We start from the raw sequence: 26,338 nt of genomic DNA on the forward strand, positions 1-26,338 counted from the left end.
GTTTAAAATCCTTAATTAATGTTATCACGAACAGTTAATCAAATCTTAAAGTACACCTTAAGAATACATTCATAATAGAAACTGGTAAAGTTAATTTTTTATAGATTTTTTTATATTAAAAAATGTATATATAATGAAAAATAAAAGATATACGATATAAAATTCATGGCTCAGCTGTATCAATTTAAGAATAGGTAAGATGGAAATGTTTTCATTTAGTCCAGGAAAAACAATGGCATTCACTTTTTTAAACTGGCACACTGCTTCCTTGAATTCCAATGTGTCAACACCGAAGGGTGGTGACAACTCTGTTAAGAATCATCTTCTTTCGGCTGTTCCCATTAGGAGTTTCCACAGCGGATCATCTGTTTCCATTTCTTTCGGTCCTCTGCATCTTGCTCTGTCACACCAGCCACCTGCATGTGCTCTCTCACCACATCCATAAACCTTATCTTAGGCCTTCCTCTTTTCCTGTTACCTGGTAGCTTCATCCTTAGCAACTTTTTCCCAATATACTCAGCATCCCTCCTCAGTACATGTCCAAACCAACATAATCTTGCCTCTCTGGCTTTGTCTCCAAACCTTCCAACCTGGACTGACCCTCTAATATACTTATTCCTAATCCTGTCCACCCTCGTCACACCCAGAGCAAATCTTAACATCTTTAACTCTGCCACATCCAGCTCTAACTCCTGCCTTTTTGTTAATGCCACTGTCTCAAACCCATAAAACATAGCTGGTCTCACTACCCTCTTGTAGACCTTGCCTTTCACTCCTACTGGTACTCATCTTTCACAAATCACTCCTGACACTCTTCTCCACCCACTCCATCCTGCCTGTACTCTCTTCTTCACCTCTCATCCACACTCTCCATTACTCTAAACTATTGATCCCAAGTATTTAAACTGATCCACCTTTGCCACCTATACTCCGTGCATCCTCACCATTCCTCTATCCTCCCTCTTATTCACACACATGTATTCTGTCTTAGTCCTGCTGACCTTCATTCCTCTTCTGTCTAGAGCATATCTCCATCTCTCCAGGGTCTCCTCCACCTGTTCCCTACTCTCACTACAGATCACAATGTCATCTGCAAACATTTCAGTCCATGGGAACTCCTGTTTGATCTCGTCTGTCAACCTGTCCATCACCATTGCAAATAAGAAAGGACTCAGAGCTCATCCTTGATGTAATCCCAACTCCACCTTAAACACATCCGTCACTCTCACCACAGCCCTCAGCACTGTCACACTACCCTCGTACATATCCTGTATCACTCTTACATACGTCTCTGACACTCCCGACTTCCTCATACAGTAACACAACTCCTTCTGACCTTCCCTGTACTTCTCCATCGACAATCTCAGACTGAAATGCATGAAAGTTGTCACAGTCTATAGATTGTTTACATAAAGCACTGTTTATGTTTTAGTATGAATGTCATAATAACGATCCCTTTCTTTAATGCACAATCTGCTAAACCCACGTAACAGGCAGGGCAAAATTTACACTTCGCCAGATATAATATTCTTGCCATATCATACCATTCATAAATGTCTAATTCCAGCACTTATGACATTAAGGAATTGACTGGTAACTGAGAATTTGAGAGAGTTATAATTATCCAGTACAATAGTGAGGCTAGCCGATTAAAATCCATTTTTAATAACTGGAATATCTTAAAGTTGAATACTAATTTTTTCAAAACTCTTGGTGAATGGCCGAGATTTGTGTACAAGACTGACAAAAATTTACAAAGCATTTATGAAATGCAGAGATTTGATGTTACTAGTGAATTAGTACACAGGTCAGATATATGTGTTTTTTGTAAACAATGTAAATATATGATAAACAATGTTTTAATTATGCCTAACTTTGGTGGGAAAGAGAATAATGCAATTAAATGGTAATTGTACTCTGATGTGGAGTTTTTTTTTATTTTAATTCTCAATTGCAAGCAAGACTTCTATTTCAATACCTCCTAAGTGATGAGATCTTGGCAACAGAAAACATATGTGCTAGGTTGTGGAGGTACTGCCTGCCATATGGAGACTAAAGGACTTAAGACCACTTCACCACATAAAATATTGTCTACAGCAAATGTTATTCAGGCTTAATCAGCATTTCTAACCTTTTCTATTTTTAATCTTTTATATTAGGATTTTAATCTCAGGATTTTGAAGTTCAGTAGCGAACCTTAACATCCTCAAGTGGATGTTTGTGGTGTTCACTAAACAGCTGGAAGTAATCTCGCTTGTCCTGTAAACAGTTCCAGAGACCGATTTTGTACTCTTCATGAATGAGCTTCAGTACTTCATAATTGCAGTCTGTAGCCTCCACATTGTTATAAGCTGTTGCTTGTAGACTACAACTTCTGAGAAACAGCTTTAAATGGTGAGTGATATTCCATATATGCTTACAATTTGGTAATAGTTACTATTCCATAAGCAGGCATGTGTGGCTGACAAATTCACCCATCTAGGTACTAACCCTTATATCATTAGGTAGCCCATTAAATGGCTCACCAATAGAACCCTCACAGTAAAAATAGGGGAATCCATCTCTAACAGCAGACCCATAACCAGTGGCATTCAACAGGGATCAGTTCTGGGAAGTCTGCTGTTTGGAATCTATTTTTCCTAAGTACAAGCAAAAACTAAAGGTCTGTGGCTGACAAATTTTGTTGACAACTGCAAATTGGGAGCGGTCATAGAATCACCAAACAATGTCAATATCCTACAAGAGGGCCTTATTCAAACAAATGATTGGTGTCAAAGTCACAGCCTTAAACTAAATGCAAAAAAATGCATCATTGCCACTTTCAGTAAGAGCAATTTTCCAGCTAACTAACACATCAAGAGAAACACCCTAAGTACACAATCACTGGTTAAAGACCTGGGCACATGGGTTGACAGCAACCTTACCTTTGAACACCATGTGGGCAATTCTATATTGCTCATCTCATAAGTAAGGGCATTGGCTCCAGAAAAAAAAAAGTTATAACCTTCCTGTACTCTTCCTTCATCAGGCCAATAATTGAGTACATTACCCCTTTTGGTATGTAACTTTCCAATCACCTCCAGCACTTAGGGAGACCACAAAGTTAATTCACAAGGAGAAGTCAAGTTCTTCAGCATCTTTCTTATGTGGACTGGCTGAAATTACTGTCATTTTACTCTGTTTCATACAGACTACTCAGAGGTGATCTATGTCTTGTGTATAAAGCAATCTCTGACTCTGCTTTACTGGAAATGCTGCATATCCCTAAGTCCAATGGCTCATGGGTTACTCACTCTAAAGACCTTAACCTGGTATGTGACATTAGTAGAAGTTACTGGAGGGACAGATTTGTCTCCCCAAGGTTACCACTCCTGTGGAACAGGCTCCCAGTTCTTGTAAAGCAGAGCACCTCTTTGGCCCTCTTCAAGCTCATTCTGTGGGATTGGTTGGGGAACGATAAATTCACCCACAGGGGTTCCACCTGTCTCTCTCTCTTGGACAGGGGCAATAGGTGCTGATCATGGAAACAAGGGCAGAACTTGGCAAGGCTTGTAGGGATCCTAGGGCCATGTCTGTCATAACTATCAAAACATTCATGTTTATTTGTTAATGAACTAAACTCTGCAGATGCAAATCCATCTTTTCTGGGATAACCTGACAGCTCATAACTTCAGTTCTCTGTTTTAAACTGTTGGAAGACTGCCCTGATATCAAGACAGCACTTATTCTATACAAGTTCATGTTTTTCAGCTTTAATTGTCCAAAATATAGTATATTCCTGTATATGCTTTTTTCTCGATCCCTAGTGCTCAACCTCTTACTATCAGAGTCAGAGATAAACTCAGAAATAATCAGAGGCAGTAAGGGACACTTTTTGAAATATTAGTAGTATTAACTTGTACAGATGATAGAATAAGACAATGTGAGTTAAGATGCGTTTTTCTGAAGTAAAAGAAGTATATAATTATCATCAGCATTACCTGTTCGCACATAAATCGCCAGTTTTAGAAGGGATTAGGAAGGACAGAGAAAATCTTTTAGCCAGAATTAGGGATGTCCCTGAAAGTCAGCAAGCATTTTTTGCTTTCTATTTAATTAATCTGATGGTCCATAAGAGATTATCTTAGAAGTTATGAGGTAGAAATCCAAAAGTGACATGCATCACAGAGAGATGTCCCAGGAGTTGTCTCAAACCGGTCACCCCCATCTAACTTGCCCATCTTAATTTTCTTTATAAATATTAATGCACAATAAAATTAGTTAGGACCAGGTTTATGAGTTTATTTATAAACTGCCCTTGCGACATGGGCAAAACTTGTGTTTATCATGGTTGAGTGCAGAGGGCTTTTTAAAATATCATAACCTTTTCATTCTGAACTTCACTAATCATCAGTGTCTAATGCATGGTCTCTGGACCTATCCCTTTCTTTTCATCTGGATCATCATCCCACATCAGCTTAGGCAGGGGGTCTTCTCCTTCCAAAGCAGACTAGATTATCCTTATCTAAAACGATTATCCTTATCCAAAGCTTGTCCAGACTACAAGTGAAAGCTGATTGGTCTACAAGTGAAAGCTGACTGGTCTACAAGTGAAAGCTGATTGGTCTACAAGTGAAAGCTGATTGGTAGTGGCCTTCTTAACTAGGAAGCTCAGGCTTTTGATGTGTAGACTAACTCATCTGTTACTGGCTGGCAAGTTCCGTTTACTGTAGTTTCTAATACATACTTGCTATTCTCCTCCTGGACACACAGAGCTGAAGGCATGCGTATTTTCACAGCACTGAGTGTTTCTCACCAGTTGTGAGTTCTGTATGCCATATACCTCTCACCCATGGAGGTGCTAACATTGCAATGGATTGGATCATTTCCTTCCACTCCTGGTGCCCAGTTAGGACAGGTCACTCACTCGCATCACCCCACCTGGATTCTTCAGCACCCAGGTAATTAGTATATCACAGGTATTTTGAATCAGAGTCAGTGTTTTTATCTTTTGTCTCTTAAAGATGAGTCAATGAGAGCTGTGTCTTACTTGCCTTGCTTTGACACCATTTGGTTTTAGTATCCTAGATTTTTCTTTCAGCTTTTCAGTTTCAGCATATTATAAATCACAGTGCCCTTTCCAATATGCCAGTCCTTGTCATATTGGATAACGTAGCCAACAGATTCACTACATGCTGTGTGTATCTCAAACTAGGAGCAGATCACAGAGCTTTCCTGAAGAAATTATTAGCAAAACCCTAAAATCAATTGGATTAATGGTATTTCAATGTAAATAAACTAAGACAGACTTGAATGCATGACTCTATCCTGACCTAATTAGCTTCACTTTACATTTTTATATGAAAAAATATGCCAATATTACAGTTTAAATTAATTATCATTTATACTACAATGGCATCACTAACATTCTTAATCACTCAAATCTTCTGAAATAATTACAAGGACTTTTAAGCTGCCATACTTTGGATCTATTTTAAGCTGCTTCTTCCAGGAAATGAGCATCAGTGCTGATATAAGAGGGAAATGAGCATCAGTGCTGATATAAGAGGTTTGCAACATGAGCTTTCTTTCCAGCTATAGAAGTGTATACAGTGAGACTGCAGTAGCACACAGACGAACATGACTCTCATCTAAAATCAGGAGGAAGACAGATTTTGTGAGCAGTTTTCAAACTCCTCTGTGATGTAAGAAAGGTGTCTGACAAAACTTGTTAGCACCTTTCAGCTCAGTTATGCTGTTGTTTTGCTCTAGTTCATTAACATCAGCCACCGCAGAACAACAGCTGGAATACTTTTCAAAGCTTCAAATGCTCAAATACACTTTGTACTGTATTACACACGTGCGCACGTGCACACACAATGTGTAACGGTGTAATGTCTCAAAAGTTCTACAGCTGTGTCTTCTTCAAAATGACACCAATTCACCTCACTGTCTGTACGTCAGCACACTCTTTCAGCTTTCAAAACTGTAAAACCCATTGTATTAGTAGCTTCTTTTACTCAGTATGATATACCATGCTATGGCTGCTAAACCTCCTTGTACTAAAATAACTATATATATATATATATATATATATATATATATATATACACACACACACACACACACACACACACAGTAACCTCCTTGTACTAAAATAACTATATATATATATATATATATATATATATATATATATATATACACACACACACACACACACACACACACACACACACACACACACATGCACACACACAGTGTTTGCCAGAGATGGCCTGCACCTGTCGCCCTTGCAATTCTGGATACTGGCTAAGCATCTTGCCACCCCTAAATTGCCCTTTTTAGGCAAGGTTCAAATGACAAATTCACCACAGTAACAGGTACAAGCAAGCAAACTATGATGTTAATGCTACTCAATGCTAGAAGTCTAAACCTCAAAATGCACTCACTGAAGGCACTCCTTAAAATGGAGACCATTGACATCTGTGCAGTGACAGAGACCTGGTTCAAGGCTCCAGAGAGCACTCCTGCATTACCAGGCTTTAATTCATACCACACCTTTCAGCCATCTAACCTGGACTGAAACAATAAAGGCGGACACGTGTCCATATTAATTAAGAATATCCACACCTCCAGGCTAATTGCTCAGTATAATGCATCCGAGATTATCCAAGTTCAACTAACTCTGGGCAAGACCACAATCCAAATTGTAGCTTGCTACAGATCCCCACCATGCCCCAGGATTCCCACTCCTCATTTCTTGATATACTGGAAAATATTAGAGTACATCCTAATAATGGGTGATTGTAACTACACCACCATTAACTGGGAAAACTACTCATGTACCAACTCTTTTGCTCAAACTTTTCTGGAATTCATAAATTCAAACGCCTTGGATCAACGTATCCACACCCACACCAGGGGCAGCAATATCCTAGACCTGGTGATTACCAACATGGGCAACCGGTGTCCCACACCATAAGTCAATTCCTCGTTGGTCAGATCTAACCACAAGCTAATCACCCTAGACATCCAAATTCCGCCCCCACCCCCCATTAGGGAAACCACCGTAAAAAATGTCTCCAAAGCCAACTTCACGCTTCTTAAGACAGAAGTGGCAAACTTAACGACACCCATGCAGCTGGACAATAGAGGTATGACTGCTGAATCCTACACAAATGCACTTTATAAGCACTTCCACGAGTGCATGGATCATGCAATCCCTAACAGAACCAAGATGCTATCCTCCAAAAAAAGGAAACCAATCTGGTGGTCCCCTGCCATAAACAAACTCTACAACAGAAGAAAGAAATCATTGCAAAAAAGAGTAAAACCCCATGATTGAAGGAACTCCCTGGTCAGCGTCAGTAAGAAGCCGAGATCCCTCATAAAATCCTCCAAAGCTAGTTACGAAAACAAAATTGCCACTGATTCTAAAGACAACCACAAAGCATTTTATAGCTATGTCAAGAATCTCAATGGCAACAGTCGGATCTGTCTGCACTGAGTTACAGCACAATGGCACTAAATGTACAGAACCAACTGATATTGCCAACATCCTGGCAGAAAGGTTCAGTGCTAACTTTACCCCCCTCTCACCCCCTAAAGGGCCCATCCCTATAGTGCTAACTTTACCCCCCTCTCACCCCCTAAAGGGCCCATCTCTATACCGGAAGAATGCAAAGTTCCTGTAATCATGGCTGCACAGGCAAAAAAACACACTCCAAAGCCAAGAATACAACATCCATGGGACCTAACAACATCCTAGGCTGCGTTCTACATGAACTACAGAATGAACTGGCACCCCACCTAAGTACCATGTTCAATCATAGCCTCACCTCAGGCTTTGTGCCCACTGAATGGCACACAGTGACAGTTATCCCACTCCACATAGGGGGAGCCACCACGGACCCGAGAACTACCACTCCATTAGCCTGATGAGCCTGGTCTGCAAGGCTATGGAACATCATCATGGAACTTATAAGCAACGATATTGGTAATCTCCAAACTCTGGACCTCACCCAGTTCAGGTTTGTAAATGGCAGATCATGTCTCCTAAACCTGATAGACTTCTTTGAAGTGGTCACCAAAGCCGTAGATGAGGGTAAGGTGGTTCACACAGCATATCTCACCAAGGCTTTCGACACCATCTCCCACTCTGGAATTAAAGATAAACTCACTAAACTAGGTATAAATCCCTATGTCACAAGATGGGTTGCCAACTGGCTCACTGACAGATCTTACACTGTGAAAGAAGCAGAGTACAAATCCGACTTCAGACCAGTGACAAGTGGAGTACCACAGGGTTCAGTCCTGGGTCCTCTCCTGTTTGGTATTTACTTTTCTGAAGTACAGGCTAAGACAGAAGGGCTTTGGCTAACAAAGTTCGCAGATGACTGTAAACTAGGAGCCATAATTGAAACTCCTAACGATTTGGACATCCTACAACAGGGCCTCACTGAGACAGATGCCTGGTGTCAAAGTCAAAGCCTCAAGCTCAATGTCAAAAAGTGCATTGTCATCCCTTTTAGTAAAAAACTCTGTACCTATGAACTATCACAGACTTTACTTAACACCTAAAGTGTAATAAGAGATCTTGGGACACAGGTGGACAGTAGTCTCCTTTGATAATTACATTGCCACAGTAGTCAGGAAATCCTTCTACGTGGCACACCTCATCACAAAAGGTTTCTCATCCAGGAAAAAAAGAGGTAATTCACTTATTTGAACCATCATAGAATACAGCACCCCTTTTGGTATGTATCTCACAAGACATCTACAACAACTGGAAAGGCCACAGAAATACCTCACAAAGAGGATTACTGGCCTCAAACAGATGCCCTATGCAGACTGTCTCAAAAAACTGCAGCTTGGGGGGCGTGGCCAAGATGAGCACAGAGTAGCAGCTTTTCTTATCAGCTCTGCCTTTACAGAACTTTATTGACAGGAAATATTGATATAAACTTCCCTAATAATAGTTTTTTTATTTTAATTAATTCTTTAAAATATATATTAGGGTAGTATATAAAAAATTTCAAGTAGATTTTAAGTTTTCCTGTCAAAGTTACACTTGGAAGTACTACAGTAAAAGAACAGGATGAGCTTCACTAAATCTTCTCATCAAGAGACAACTATAAAAAGAACTACAGTCATTACTAACTACTGTTCAGGAACTAAGTGTCAAGATAGACAAAATGGATATAAAAATTGACAATTTCAAAGAAAAGTGTTCTCACCAAATGGACATTCTACATGAAGATTTATTGCAACAGAGGAAGCAGATTTCAGGAATGGAAACTGAATTAAGTGATATGGATAACAGACTTCAGGAGAGTGAACATAATGTTGAGTTCCTGTTAAAGCAAAATTCTCTTCTTCAGACAAAGGTTGATGACCTTGAGAACAGGTCCCGTAGGAATAATGTGAGAATTTTTGGCTTACCGGATAACAGAGGGAAATAATATGGAAACATTTTTATCTTCCTGGTTGCCTGAGGTACTTGAACTGCCGGAGGCTCTTTCAATACCATATGATAAATGGTGACATCTAAAAACACCAACAGTAATTATACTAAATCTGTTATTGTAAAGTTCCTATCAGCCCATGATAAGGAAATGGACTGCGTGGGCAAAATCCCCAATCAAACTGAAGGACAATATTATATGCTTTGATAATGACTTTTCTTCTTCAGTATTATCAAAAAGGAAAATTTTCTTGCCTTTAGTCAGAGAACTAAAGAAGAATAAAAATAAAAACCCATTTGCTTTTTCCTGCAAGACTGAAAATATTTTATCAAGATGGTGTGATACAATAAAGTTCTTGTGCACATATCATTAGAATTCGTGTTTCATGTGGATTTATCTTGGTTAACCTATTTCACAGCTGGATATTTATAACCTGAGGATTTTTTGTGGACATTTTATTCTGCTTCGCTCCTTGCTATCGACTTCTACACATTATTCCTATTTATTTAATTGGAGAAGGAGAGTTTACCTAGAGGTGACCATACATTTTATTGACATTTAATACAGTTTTATAGCCACCTCGAGGAGCAGATTGCTATATTCCAGTTTAACTGTTGTTTCGCTTTTTATCCAGTAGCGAGAATGGCCAGTATTGAATTAGACTATGTTCCACGAGGTGAACACCAGCGGAACGAGTCTTTATTTAGAAGATTCAAACATGGTACTACAGCCTCTGCCTGGCAATTGGACAATTTGGCACCTAGGGATGACATAACTTCGGAGACGACCAACATGGAGAGGCTACACCAACTCCTCGACGAAACGGAAAGGAATTCTTGCAAATTGAAAAGACTTCAAGTGCAACGGATGCACTTGCGTTTTTGTCTTGACAAAAACATTGTGCCACGAGGACTGCGCATATTTAATATGCCTAGTCAGGGCCGTGACTACCCTGAATTACTATCGGCATGGCAGAAATTGAATTTGGAAGCGAGTCGGAAATATCTGGAGCTGCTTATAAGCTTTTTTGAGCCAGAAGAGAATGCCCTGACTTTGGACATTAAAAATAAACAGTCTGTTATCTTTAAAGAATTTTCGGAAGGTATAGTACAACCACTTTTTGAAAATTTATTAGATAGTGTATCAGCGTTAGAGTGCAAGCTGATACAGCAAAAGAGACACAAAATTCTCAGAGATTTAAATGATTTTAAATTGGGCCATGTGTTCACTTGGCCCAGATGTAATTATAATAGCAATGAAAATATGAATGGTTTTAACAATTCTGGTAGTGTCGCTAATAGTTTTAGCAATGCCAATAATAATAACATTGTCTCTGATAATGCCAATAGATATGACCATAGGAAAAATAAGACCTTAAATGATGTTAATAATGATACTAATAATGTAAAGGTCCCTTCTGTGACCACTGATAAACATTGTGATATACTGTCAGTGAATTCTAGTAAAGATTCGATAGTTACACGAACTTTGGTGAATATGGATGTTATGAACAGTCCTGTTAATAGGTGTGTTAATACAGATACCATCACTAATACTAAACAGGTACATCCATCAATGACAAATATTAGGGATGAAGTATGTGATATTATTACTACACATGATGATACTAGTGAAGTTACAGAAGTTACAACAATGATTAATAATGATTCTAATGATGTAATTCACATCATGCATCCGAGTATGCAAGGGGAAACTAGTTTGTACCCTAAAGTTCAGATAGTGAAAAATAAACCAGTCAGTGGGGGTAGAGACACAGGTGCTGTTGTTAGACCGAAAATACAAAGTAACCAGACAACACCATGTCCTGAGACCGCAATTAATGTTTCTTTTCCCCTTCCTGTTCGAATGGAGAAGGGTCCCAGACATTTGCGCTCCATGAGTTGCGGATGACAGAAAAGGAAGTACTCAGTGGAATTCCCACAAAATCAAACTTTGAAGAGAATGTGGAAGAAATAGGACAGATGCTAGTATATAATCTTTCTAATAGAACATTAACTGATGATGACATCAGTTTGCTAAGTAGAGGGATGAATTTTATTCCCAAAAGCACCAGTGTTATAACTGAAACAATTATAGATCTGAAACTGTTCTGTAGGAATGTTATGCTTAAGCTGCTTTATAAAAGATGTGATTCAGGAGATCAATTAGATAGGAAATTCGTCTTTAAGAATCTTAGCGAATTTGTTCCGGTGAATCATCCTATAATAGAGACATATCAACACCTCACTGAAGATGAGCTACATAAATACTATAATGAGAATCAAGGTAGGAGACGTTGCTTTGGAGACAATCTCTCACATAAAGAAAGACTAAGCCTTAGGAGACTACAGAATGATAATACCATAGTTGTTAGGCCAGCAGATAAGGGAGGCCGGGTAGCAGTCATGAATATAGACCATTATTATGCATCCATGAAGAACATGTTGAATGATAGTTTTTATGAAGTTGTTACCAATGATGTATCAGCAAATATTATAAGATTGATTAGAGATACATTATATGATATTTATTTAAGTGGACTTATAGAAGCAGATCTTTATGGGTATCTTACTATAAAGAAACCATTGATTCCTACTATGCATGGGCTTCCGAAAATCCATAAAGATGTTGATGACCCTCCCATGCGACCGATAGTTTCTGGTCGCGGGTGGGTCACTGAACATCTTTCAGTATATGTAGAGAAGAATTTAAGACCCATATTGAATGATAATAAGTATGTTCTAAGGGACTTGAAGCAGTTTCTTTTGGATTTTTATGATTGTGTTAAACATTGTAATGGCATAGATGGATGTATCTTTGTTACATTTGATATACAATCATTATTCACGGTTATCCCCAATAATCTTGGCCTTATATATGTTTCTGAGTATCTGAAAGCACATAGTAATTATACTATAGTTAAAATAGATCTACTAGTACATTTTTTAGAACTGGTACTAGAGAATAATATCTTCATATTTGATGATGTCATATACAGGCAAGTCGATGGTGTTGCAATGGGTACACCATGCGCTAATAGCTATGCAAACATGTTCCTGGCCCAATGGGAGGAGAATGTTTTGTTTAAAACAGAAGCGTTTATGCAACATGTGGTCTTTTTTCGACGTTTTGTTGATGATGTCTTTATTCTATGGAAGGGGACAGTAGAGCAATTGAGTTTGTTTTTAGTAGTTATGAACAGTCTAACTAGCTATCTTAAATTTACCCTGAACCATTCTATGAACAAGATTGAGTTCTTGGATCTATACATTGAGAGACTACCCAGTGGTTTGATCAACACAGGTATATTTAGGAAGACATGCTACAGTAACTCTCTATTATTGAGATCAAGCATGCATCCCTCTTTTGTTTTTAAAAATATTATTAAAGGCCAAGCAATTAGGGCCTCTAGGTTGAACCCAACTGAGGAAGGTTTTAATACTGAACTTAACAATTTAAAGGACAGATTGGTAGATAGAGGCTATAATATTGATGAAGTGAATAATAATCTGGAAGACATACACAATCTAAGACATACTATTGCCATACCATATTTTGGACCAAGAGAGGGTATAGACACCTCTGTTAAGGACACTAACACAGTATCTGTCGTGAAATTTACCACCACTTTTACATCTGACTATCACAAGGTTAGGGATATAATTAGTAGGTTTTGGACAATATTCCAAATAGATGATGACATTAGAAATATTGTTGGTGACACTCCAAAATTTCAATACAGGAATAAGAAGAATCTCAAGAGAATGCTGTGCTATCCCAAAGAGACTAGCAATGGCACAGCCATAGGATACACTGTGCCATGTGGTCGATGCAATTTTTGCTCTTACATTGACACTAGCACATATTTTATACATCCTGATACACAACAAACCTTTAGGACCATTGCTAAAGCAAATTGTATGACATGCAACGTGGTTTATCTTGCTGTATGTCAAGTTTGCACCAGTTTCTATGTAGGGAAAACGAATTGTAAATTCAGAGATAGAATAAGAGAACATGTATATAACATCAGGAAAGGGTCACCCAATAATGCATTAGCCAAACATGTTGAGAAAAGTGATCAGTCACACACCTTCCTCTTCAGAGTGTTGGAGGTCTTACCCATCAATATGAGAGGTGGTGACATTAGGAGTCACACGGAAAGTAGGGAGAGTGATTGGATCATACGACTAAGGGCTGATAGTGGGTCAGGCCTAAATGAGAGAGCCTCTATTAAACCAAGGCTAAGGAAACGTAGGAATATCAAGTGAAAGTGCACCCATATATAAGTTACACACATACATGATATCTAGCTTTTTACATGGTCCTTTGTTCATGTTGTATTTTGTGATATGCTATTTTTTATAAAGACTGATTTTACCTCCTCACTTTTATTTTCTTTTTATATCTGAAATGTTATATAAGTATTTACATATATTTTCATGTATATATATATATATATATATATATATATATATATATATATATATATATATATATATATATATATATATAAAATTTTATACATATGTATCATTTAACTTATATGCCATATTATTCTTGTATTTATACATTTCTATGGTTTTGTTGGCAATGATGTATTTTATGAACAGATACCTTGTTATATTGTAAATATATATATCTTTTTGCATATTGGTTTTAAACACTAGGTAGTATGTTTTCTCCTCTTTTTATGTTTCACATTTCCCTTTTAAATGCGTAATGAGAGGTTTTGTAATGAATTAATTGAATTGTTTTATTAGTGCATCTATATAATATGCAATTTTATTTTATGTATCATTGAATAGATCTGATGAAGCTCTAGTTAGTGTCTGATACAATAAAGTTCTTGTGCACATATCATTAGAATTCGTGTTTCATGTGGATTTATCTTGGTTAACCTATTTCACAGCTGGATATTTATAACCTGAGGATTTTTTGTGGACATTTTATTCTGCTTCGCTCCTTGCCATTGACTTCTACTCATTATTCCTATTTTATCAAGATGGTTTTAAAATTTTTGACGACCTACACAATGCAATAACTTATATAAAATCTAATAACATACTGGAAAAAGTAGATGAAATGGAGTGGGCCAGTCCTAGTCTTAAAAGGAATGCTGAGAACAACACTTAGAAAACATTTGACCCTAAAAAAAAAAAAATCAAAAGATGAATCATAACAAGTACATATTTGCACTTGATTCAATCAGTTGGGGAAATGAAACCGGACATCCAGGTGAGCTTTTGGTATTATATTTAATATAATGTAAATTGGTTAACTAAATAGTTGTCTATTTTGTTTTGTAGAATAGTCGTTTGCTGGGGTTTTTTTTTTCCATTTGTACTATTTGTTTAAGATTAATTATCTTAATGTTTATTGGTTTGATTCCCATGGATGCAGTGATTCTCCTGTCTCGGATATCTATGCTTCCGAATGTCTTGTAGTGGTGCTTATCATTAGGGGGCGTATTTGTTTATCTTGATTTTGGTTCTTATCGTGGTTGGACAACTTTTATTTAGTTATAATTGCTGTATTTGTATTTTAGTTGATTTATGGTTAATTGTTTGATAAAGGAATCTTGTATGATGGCTTGATGTATAGTTGCAGAATTGCTGTGCTAGCGATGGTACTTCTGACTCGGGATGTGAGTGGCAGTGTGGCTGGAGTAATGGTAAGGCTTTGTTGTCATTTCCAAGTTGTTGGTGTGTTTATTTGGAGGCTCTGGTTTGGTGCTCTAGCACTGTAGAGACATGTGTGGTGTTGTTTGTGTTAATTGTATGTTTTGGTGCCTGTGTGCTTTGGTCGGAGATTAACCGGAGAGCCTGGTTGATAGTGTGGTGAAGCTTTGCCTGATAGGTGTCATTGCTTCGTGTTGTATATGCAAGTTTTTTTTTTCTTTCTTTCTCATCTCTCTCAGTATAGAGGGAGTCTCGAGACATTGCCTTATATGTAGTTAAGTAATGTTTTACTTACTATTTCCCGTCGGAACTTTGAAAGCTTTATCTTCATGATGAGCTCGAGACTGTGATATCCATCATGGCTGGAAAGCTCGGAGCTTTCTTAAAACGTCATCATGAAGGTGCTGAAGTAAATTGATCTTCTGATCTTCACCGGGAAGCTACTGACTCAAATTTGCTTCCTCATACAGCATACGGAAAGAAGATATAACTAGATTACTACTTTCAACTTATTGTAAGACATTATATGCAATAATCTCTTAAATAAATAGGGATTATAGTACACATGTAGCCTAAATACTTTTTCTGATCATCATAGGTATTCTTGAGCCTTATGTATTTATAAACGAATAGTATTCTCATAAAATATTTGCTTTATGTATGACAAGGGTGCCGATATCTTGATGAGAAATACTAGTTGTAATGTGTGCATTTTTGGAAGATTTAATAACGCTACAAGCTGTTTTTTATACTTGTGTTAGATGTACATTTTTATAACTACTGACTTGCTGAGAAAATATTCATGAAGCATTTATCAAAATGTTAAATGTATAGATGTATATAATAGGTTATCTCAGTTATTTTAGGAATGCATTTGTGTAATAGGCTGATAGGGATGTACCACATAAGCAGCAATAATATTGCAAGGACAGGTGCATTAAAAATAGTTAGATCTGTTTATCATTAGGAAATGTGAAATTTTCATCTTTTGTTTTGTTAATGAAATAGCTTTTCAAAATTCAAAGATAGTATAAGCTATAACTAAATAATAAAAAGCTCATTATATTTAAATAAGGCTTTTATATAGTATACCGGAGCTATTTAAGCACCTTGTTTCTTTGAACTAATATGACCTTTTCACTAGTTTTCAGTATGGTGATGGACCCTTTGAGGTAACTCAAATTAATGCAATGAATGGAAGATCAGACTTTTAAGGTTTATTAGTCGGTCTTCTATGAGAGACTGCACCGGGGTGTTTGGTTATAAGAAAACTAGCAGGATGTTGCTGGTTTTACTTCTTGATGAGTAATCACTATATTTGGCTTCTGGCAAAGAAATGCAGTGTTCATTTCTTTCAGAACAATCAGTATGTTAGTTGATTATTAGTAAAATCACTTTTATTAGCATCTTATTTATTAGCTGCCAATGTTAGTGGTTATTGAAGGCCCTTAGGTGATTCATTTACAACTATGTCCCAGTTAGCTGATCACCTATGGCAGTACTATATATCACACTTCAGCCTTTATTAGCCATATTTCGGTAATAAAATAATGTCATAGTCTCTTTTTAAGGTTCTTATCAAATGTGATTACTTTAAAACAGAAGAGTGAACTAATAGATCATAGTAATTCTTAATAACCTACTAACTAATGTAAGAAAATTCTGTACTTTATTCCTAAGATGTAGCTGTCATCAATTTACTAACTGACACAGCAGTATATCTGTACATTTGATTCATACAAAAAATTGTTTATGTTATTGATGAGAAGCCTTATTTTTATAGTTATGACTAAAGACATTTAGGCAGGTGCTGATTGGATGCTGCTTTTGATAGGAGGTCGAATCGAGTGACTGATGTCATTCGAGTTAGGAGTTTTAAACTCCAGAGGGGTTTGGATTGGTTATTTTGTTTCATGTTTATGTTATAAATATTTTCTAATAACTTTTCAGATGTTCATATCTTATGTAGTAGGAAACAACCTTAATTTTAAGAATATGATACTCTTACACTATGTTTGCTCTAATGATCATAATAGTATTCCTATTGGATATAGTCTTGTGTATTTCTTAGATCAGTATGTTTATATTTACATCATTTAATTTTCAACGACTACACTAAAAGGTATATCAGTTAACATTAATGGTTTAAATAATCCTAATAAAAGGAGGAATTTAACTAGATATCTTAAGTTACATAAATCCCAGTTAGTATTTTTACAAGAAACTCACTTAATAACAGAGGATATATTCAGGCTTGAATCTAAAACATATAAGATTTTAGTAAGTTCTGAACATACTAAGAAAAGAGAGGAGTAGCTATCCTATGGAACAGCATAATGCCTTTTCCTAAAATAATAGATACATATAAGGATAATAACGGAATGTTTTTTGCAGTCACCATAGAAATAAACAGTAACATTTTCACATTGATTAACATATATTGGATCCCAGGGATAGGGATAAACACAGTGAAACAACATCTAGATCAAATTGTACTATTCTCTAAAGGGAACATTATTTTGGCAGGAGATTTCAATTGTATTCTAGACTACAAAGACTCCAGTACTAATGGGAAGAGAAGAATATCTAAATTATTAAAAGACTTTTCAGATACTTATTTTTTGAAAGATATAAATTATTTTGCAGATACTATTACTTTGTTGTACACCTTTTTTCTCCTAGATATAACTCATACTCTAGGATAGATAGAGTTTTTATTTCTAATAATTTAACAGATTCCTTAAACAAATCAGCAGTGATTTCATGTCCTTTATCAGATCATAATTCTATAATTTTTGAAGTGGTACTCAATCCAAACTTTAATATTCATGCTTATATCACAAAATTAAAAGATTTTAATGATTTCATTTCTACAGAAGTACAGAATTTTTTAGAACTTAATACTAATGATATATCAGAAATGTACATATGGGATGCCCTAAAAGCTTATCTATATGGTAGGATATTGACTTGGTACAACAGAAAAAAAGAAAGCTTGGGATAAAGAGCTGCAAGATATACAATGCAAATTAGACACTTTAAAACTTAGTAATATGGGTGATAAAGATATATCAGATAAAAGAAAATAAATAAATATGTTAAATAAATATCCAGAAATATTAAAACATAAAACTATGATCAATATAGAAAAATTCAAGTTTATAAATTTCTCTTCTAACCCTAAATCCTTAAAAATTCTTGCTAATAAAACAAAAAGATTAAATAGATTTAATCATAGTAATGAAATATTCTCCCCTAAAAAGGAAAAATGGTATCGGAAATTCATAATATATTAACTGAATTTAGAGAGTTTTTTTATAAACATCAACCAAACAACTACTGAAATTAACTCTAGAGAGGAAATAAAAACATTTATTAATAAATACACTAAAACATGACTTTCAGAGGAACAAGGGATTTCTATTGATAAACAAATATCTTTCAAAGAACTTCAAACTCACATTACCAAATTAAAGCAAAATAAAGCACCAGGTAATGATGGCATCATTCCTGAAATTTACAAATTACTACCTATAAATGCTCTAAAATTGCTTTATAAAGTATTTAATCTTGTTCAGGACAAAAACATAATTCCACCTTCTTGGAAATACACTTTTATTTCTCCTATTTTAAAATCTAACAAAGATCCCTCTAAGTGTACCTCCTATAGACCCATTTCCCTATTAAACACTGATTACAAATTATTTATGTCCATTTATGCAGAAAGGCTTAAAACACTTTTACTCAAATTAGTTGATAGTGATCAAACAAGGTTTATAATGAAGAGAACTTCATATGATAACATTAAAAGAATATTAACTTTAATTGATTTGGTGAAAAATCTTAAAACAAATCTAACTCTAGTTAGTTTAGATATAAATTGTGCTTTCGACTCAGTTACATGGGAGTATTTGTTCACTCTATTAAAATAATTAAATTTCTCCAATAATTTTATCAATCTTATCACTCTGTTATATGAAGGTAGCCAAGCTTATGTTAAAATTGGCACTAGTATATCTCAAAATATACCAATAGTAAAAGGTACTAAGCAAGGGTGTCCTTTATCCCCTCTTTTATTTTCATTAGTTATGGAACCATGGGCAAATTTAATAAGACATGTTACAGATATTGAAGGATACAAGTTAAACCTCACTATATCATCTACAATACAAATGTTTGCAGATGACATATTGATTACTCTTGGGAGTAGAAGGGAATCTATACAAAAACTTTTTAAAAACATGGAATATTTTCAAAAAAATTCCGGCCTTACTTTTAATAATAATAAAACACAAATTCTTTTAACAGGTTCAAAAAATACAATATACCTGATGAATATATAGCTCAGTCTCAACAAATAGCATATTTATGTATAATAATTACTAGCAATATTAAAGATACCATTCAAATAAATTATAATAAAAGTCTATTACAGATAGAATGTTTAATAAATAAATGGAACAAATTACCCTTTTCTATGGATGATAAACTTAATAATAAAGATGATCCTTCTCCCCAAAATCTTATATATAATTCAATCTTTATCTATACCTCCCTTCTTACCAAATAATTAAATAATGTAATTCAATGATTCAGAAAGTTTTGTGGATCCCAAATAAGCCAAGGATTGCATTAACATACCATATGTATAATTGGAATAATGGGGGTATAGCCTTACCAAATTTAGAAATGTATTCAATTTCATCAGTATTCAATGCAATCTCTCATCTCATTGATGTGGAATATACTGCTAAGTGGAAAGAGTTTATAGAGGTATTGCCACAAAATACCAAAGATATAAACAGTTCCTATAAGCTAAATATAATTAATAATCCATTTATTTGGATGTTAAAAGATTATATTTCTGAATTTTCTTCTCTGACTTTTAACTCTAAGTATATAGTTTTGCTTTTAAAATCATTTAAAAATTTTATATTTAAATATAATATATATAAGGATTGGCTTTGTTTACTCTTCCCTATAGCCTACACACACAGATCTATTTTCTCTTCAGATTATACAAAAATGTCTATATTTCAGCAAAAGCATTTAACATTTTGGCACCAAATGATGATAAATAATGAGATAAAATCCAATAGTTTACTTTTGGAAGAGTATAAATTTGATTCTTGTTTATGGTTAGAGCTTCAAGAAGCTAGACAATATGTATTAAATAAATTGGATTCTATGTCTCTTATAATTAGGAAAAAAATTCCCAAGCTAATACAATATATGATTTTATCAGTTTTTTTCATAAATCTCCTGCTAATAACAAGTTATCAAAAATTTATAGGGCAATTAAATGTGATTTAAATACAGATTCAGATAATTATTGGAAATATTTTTCTTTAATAAAAATCCCCCTTCTGAGAAAGACAAATGTAATATTTTACAATCAGCAAGTATGACTACTACTACTTTAAAATGGAAATTATTCACATGGAGATTTTTAAATAGATCATTTATCACTCCTCATAATATAAGTATATTTTCTAAAAAGAATATAACATGTTGGAGATGTAATATTGAATTGAATGCTGACTGATCTCATATGTTTTATAATTGCATATATTTAAGAAAATTTTGGGATGATATCAATAATTTGTTGCAAACAATTTTTACTGATAATTTCTTTACATCTAAATCACTTGTTTTATTTAATACTCCTGTTCCTGATTGTGTAAAAGAGAATAAGTACCCTTTGGTTTGGTCTATACTATCTATAGCTAGAAAAACAATCACTAAGAATTGGAAATCTAGTACAGCACCTACATTTTTGGAATTTAAAAATATACTCCTTGAAACGTGCAATTTGGAAATGTTAACTATTAAATCTAGATCATCTAGGAATACTACATTATATAATTCATGGAATTTCATCTATGAGCTTCTAGAAAAATAGTTTAATTTATGTAAACAGATGATTTTAATTAATCCTACAGTTACATTAAGAATTTTTTTTTGCATGATGAACGTCTTTGTACATAGTTTAGTTACATTGGTTTATATATTAGAAAGTTTGTTTTTTTAATTTGTTTTTTAACTTTAAAGAAAAAATGTTATAATTTCATGGAAATATTTGTTCATTTTAATAATTTAATAAAATTCTTTGAAAAAAAAAACTGCAGCTTTAATCTGTTGCATATCACCTACTCAGAGACGATCACTGCCGAACATACAGAGCTATGTCAAACCCAGAGCTGTTGGACATGCTACACTTAAAGAAATTACAATCCCTCCGAGCTACACGCTCTAGGGACCTAAACCTTGTCACCACAATAAACAGAACATGCTAGAGGGATAGATTACTGTCCCAGAGACTTCCCATACTCTGGAACAAACTACCTATCTATATCAAACAAAGCTCCTCATTAGTACTCTTCAAGAAAAATCTTGATGATTGAATGGGAGATGGGAAATTCACCCAGGGATCACTTCTGTGGCTCTGCTCAACAGGGGTACAGGAAAATAATTTTCTTGGGTGGCAAAAGCCAGGGTACCTTTTTGGCTAGGCTTATATAAGCCCTAGGGCCAATAGCCTAGTACCTACCATAGCCTAGTACCTACCTATGAATGTGTGTGTGTGTGTGTGACTGGATCAATGATTATATTAAATAAATCCACCTCTCAAGTTTCACTCTCGATGCTACTTTCTTGAACCTGCATTTCAAACACATTAAGAAATTGGTAATGATTGCCAACCTGTTCATAATCATTTGTATTCTTCACAGAATAATAGAATAGCATAACCCTTTATCAGATTATGAATAAACAGGGCATCAAAAATTGCTGTACAAAGACATCCTATCTGTAGTTGACAACTTTAAAAAATATTTTTTTTACAATAAAGTATTTATTTATATTCATTATAGTTGTGTGTGCGTATAAAATGATACACCTCTCTTTCTCTCTCTCTGTATATATGTATATGTGAGTGTATATATATATATATATATATATATATATATATATATATATATATATATATATATATATATATATATATGTGTGTTATAAACACTATGCCAAGACTCACCAAGTCAAAAACATCAAATTGGACATTTCCAGTATCAAACACAAAATATGAAATTCAACTGCTTACAAAAGGAAAGCAAAAATGTTCCTTTTCTTATTGTTTGAATAAAACAAATGAAAAATAGCAAAACCCTAACACCCTAGCAACACAACACAGAATTTGCATGAATAGTGGTGGTGTTAGTAAAGGATTTTGGTAAGGCAATGTGCAGGGTTAGGATTAGCACGTGGGCATGGGGATTTGGCCACTCTGGCACAGGATAAAACACTAAATAAATAAAAATCAACTGCTGGCCCCAAAAGTATTCCACAGGGTAATAATTTGTTTGCCAAAAAACAGTAAATTAAGTGCTTTTGTCTTACTCTAATAAGTAAAACTTCGTCAGACAAAGAACCACAATAAAACCATTAATTATATACATTAAACAAGTCACATGGTTTAAATCAATTCAAGAGTTAAAGAACTACCACCACACCTTATATCAAATTATAAGAATCATTAAAGACAACATACAAGTAAAAGAGCACTTTAAAATGCCACATTTAAAATATATATGGAAATATTTTACTGGGAAGGTGTATGTTGAATTAGAGAAATATCGTGATGTATAACTGTATAAACAGCGACCACTAGCAGTTTTATGGGAATCATCATAGAAAGCATTACTAGCTAAAACTAATGTACAATAACCCTATTGCTAAAAATTGTTTCAAAAGCAATTATTTACAAGTGATTGTGAAAGTATTGGTCTCCTTTGAATGTTCCTAAGTTTTTGTATACAGGCTAAAGAACTCAAATCATTTAAGCCTGGTGGACTGTAAGCATTCAATTTTATTTGCCACATAAGTTCACAAGTTTCTAACATTAAACCCAAGGGACGTCTTCTGGGGTTGTAGTCTATCTGGTCTATGATACTAAATCTGAAATTGTGCTGTGGATTTTCATGAGCATGTTTAGCCAAAGCATTTTCCATCTTTGATTTCCTAATGCTGTACAAGTGTTAATACACTCTGTCCTTTAGTTTACAGTCCATCTTACCGACGCAAAAACAAGGACAGAGATTACATGCTGCCCACTCTACTTTACTCAGTTGTGCTAACCCTAACCACCACCTTACTATTGATCACTGCCAGCCCTGCACATAAAAAAAAAAAACTTTGCCTAACAGCACCACCACACAAGATACTCAGGCTTAATGCACACACACACACACACACACACACACACCACTAAATCTATTCCATTAACACTCCCTTATTCTAACCTCAACATGCATGTGCACACACATACACTCCTACACCTAAAACTATTTGTACATCCAACATTTTTGGCACTAGGAAGTACCAATGTTTCCAACATCATTTCCAGGATCTGATAATACACATTTTTTTAAGAAAAAAAAATTGCACATCACCTCACTTTGTCATTATGAGATTCAATCAAGTGAACTGCAAACATATACATATTAATAAAATTGTCATTATTTTTATAATATAGAGAATTGTGAGTGGGTCTCTGATCCTAACCAGCTTGTTACATGTTCAAGACATGAATGCCAAGAAATGTGAAACTTGGCATCCATGGAGAGAACACATAATATATAGTTATGATCAGAGACTAGACTGTAATTTTATGTGGTGCATGGAGCTTTATCTGCCCCATGTACTACTAGCTACAGAAAAAAAAGCACACTAAGCGTTTTGCTAGCTTTGAAAGCCATAAAGTACTTAATGAGTACTGTCAGAAAGACAGCATAACATGTTGTCTTATATTACAAAAAGCCATAAATGGAAAACTGGCATAGAAATAAAGTTCTTTTCATTACTGCCACTGGCATTTGCTAGCCAGAACTGCCAAATTTAACTACTTAATATGATATCTAATCTTAACAACTGAAGCAGGGGTGCTTAACAGTTGTTAAGATTAAGTCTCACGCTACAGAAGCACTTAACTGGTTTGCCTTTTCCATGATATCAGAATGCAGTATTTTCTTTAAGCAGTTTATTAGCTGTGGTTACAGAAAAATTTAAATATTATACTGTTTCATGTTAATTAGATTTATGAGTTATGCATTTTCTTCAATAAATATGCATTCAGTTTTGACAATCTGGATGATTCCTGTCCTGGAATTTAAAACTTGGGAAACTGGGGAGGAGGCCTAGACTAGGCTGCTGATTATCGTATTTTGAATATCTTTGTTAAAGCCTGTTGCAAAAAAAAAAATATATATATATATATATATATATATATCTTTATTTTATATATTTATATGCATTGCAATATGGCAGGCAGGGTATGTAAAACTTAAATAAGTAGATTTCTTTTATTCAGCTTGTCCATGTTTGCAGGAGGTGTAAGATCTATATAATATTTATACAAATCTGAGAGAAAAAAAGCACAGACCATCTACAGAACTATTGCATGCATGACATTTAATTATGGTTTTAATTCCTAAACAACTTGCAAAACCAGTTTTTATTTGATAGATGATAACACACATTTAAGTGTATCCTGTTGGGGTTATATATTGTGAGAAATAATGTGAAACCAATAACCTTTTTATTCATTAGTTTTTAGAAAATCCTCATTATCTTGATGTAAAAAAATGTTGTGTGTTGAGAATACAGCAGCATCCTGTGGCTTCTTCTTATAATTAATGCAGTGCTTTGGTGAGAAAATGATGCTTTAATAATTGATATAATTTTATTCAAGTTTGAGTGCCGTTACAGAGAAATGTGCACATGTGCGCACACACACACACACACACACACACACACACACACACACACACACACACACACACACACCTTTAAAAAAATAACTTCAGTAATATTCCATGGGCAGACAAAATAAGCTCCACTGTAGATAAAGAAATGCACCACCATTCAAACTCAAAGTGCTTTAAATGATAATACACACAAAAGGGTTGCTTTACCGAACTACTGTCTTTCATAAAACTAGAAAACAGGGCAAATGTAATTTTTGCCAGTCTGGATTCAGATATTTTCCTTAGGTAGTAAGTTGCCTCATCAATAAATATTTTGCTGACATTGCAGTTGCATGCAAAAATATGATGGCACATGAAAAATACTAATTTTTTTTATCTCTTACTCAAGGTGGATCAAGCTCCGAATCAATAATTTTAAGTGAGGTATATATGAGGAGGCCCTCCGCAGCTGAGAGGTGGGAGAGCTTTACCTCCTGCAGAAAAATGTATTTAATTTCCTTTATTCTCCTCTTTTCTCACAAATGTTTTCAGTCAGACAGCTCACAGTTAACTTGGATTCATCTAGCTGTGCTGTTTAGATTGATACTCAAGCACTGACCTGGTTTGCATTAATTCTCTAACATTATGAGAAGGCTCATTGAAACACTGCTCTTCACTGTGTGCAGTGACTGTATAGGATCATAGAAGATTACTAAGCTATCATTCTAATGGTCATTTTAAGCCTAGTCATTTCAACCCAGTAGAAGTACTAGTCAATACCGAAGATTGCATTTAGTGATGACTGCCCATGTCCAGGAGGGTTCTGGGCACTATCCCTGATATGAATTTATGGTGCACTAACCACTCATCCAGGTTCCTCTTGAAAAATGTCATAGAGGTACTCTGTTTCACCTGTTCCAAAGATGTGGCAGTCACTGGGAGATAAATCTGTTCCTCCTGTATGTCCTATTTCAGTCTCCAGCCATATTTAAGTCCCTGGAATGGGGGAACCCTAGCCCCACTTGATTTATGGATATGTAGTAAGTTCATTAGATTTTAGTCTTGGGTTGCTCTGCAGGCCAGGCAGAAGTCACCCCTAAGAAGTCTATATGATATGGAGTATAGTAACAGGGAATTTATTTGGCCTGTGATAAGGTATATGCTGCAGGCCCTTGATCTTGTTAGAAACCTCTGAGGTCTTCCAATTGGTGTACATGCTTAGCACAGTACATACAGAATGGGACTTTATACTCAATTATGGGCCGGTAAGTGCCAGGTATAGGGGGGTTATAACTTCTTTTGCTCTTGAGGTGATGCCTTTAATAATCAAGTAAGCTACATAGAAAGCTTTCCTTACAACAGTAGACATGCGGTGGTCAAAGTTATGGTTGCGGTCAACCTGTGATCCTAGGTCCTTTACCACTTCTGAGTACTTATGGTATTGTTATTGATTTGACAGTGTGAAGGG

This window comes from Protopterus annectens, chromosome 9.part0, assembly GCF_019279795.1.
Source record: "Protopterus annectens isolate FY-2018-M chromosome 9.part0, PAN1.0, whole genome shotgun sequence".
Classification (NCBI taxonomy): domain Eukaryota; kingdom Metazoa; phylum Chordata; order Ceratodontiformes; family Protopteridae; genus Protopterus; species Protopterus annectens.